Source organism: Sclerotinia sclerotiorum, genomic scaffold (assembly GCF_000146945.2).
Source record: "Sclerotinia sclerotiorum 1980 UF-70 scaffold_16 genomic scaffold, whole genome shotgun sequence".
Lineage (NCBI taxonomy): Eukaryota > Fungi > Ascomycota > Leotiomycetes > Helotiales > Sclerotiniaceae > Sclerotinia > Sclerotinia sclerotiorum.
The window spans coordinates 340,149-340,485 of record NW_001820820.1 but is presented as its reverse complement, the minus strand read 5'-3'; positions in this window follow the sequence as shown (position 1 = coordinate 340,485).

Below are 337 nucleotides of genomic sequence, written 5' to 3'. Positions count from 1 at the left end.
ATTAAAATCACCGTTAGTTAAAAGACACAATACAAAAATGAAAAATAAACTTATAAACTTATAAACTTATAAACTTATAAACTTATAAACTTATAACGTGTTTCATCACCCCGTGCACCATATCACCTCGTGCACCACTTTGTTACGAGGTTTGCCGTCTAGATCACGTGGAAGTGCTCTAGGCTCTCGAGGTGGTTTATAACTAGGCGTCAAGCAGGGACTTAAGTAATGACAATAATGAAATGCAATTCGTAACTAATAGTAGGATATACTAAATGATTGATCTTGAGCACGAAGCTCTATACAAAGGAAATCCATCTTGATTATATAGACCTTC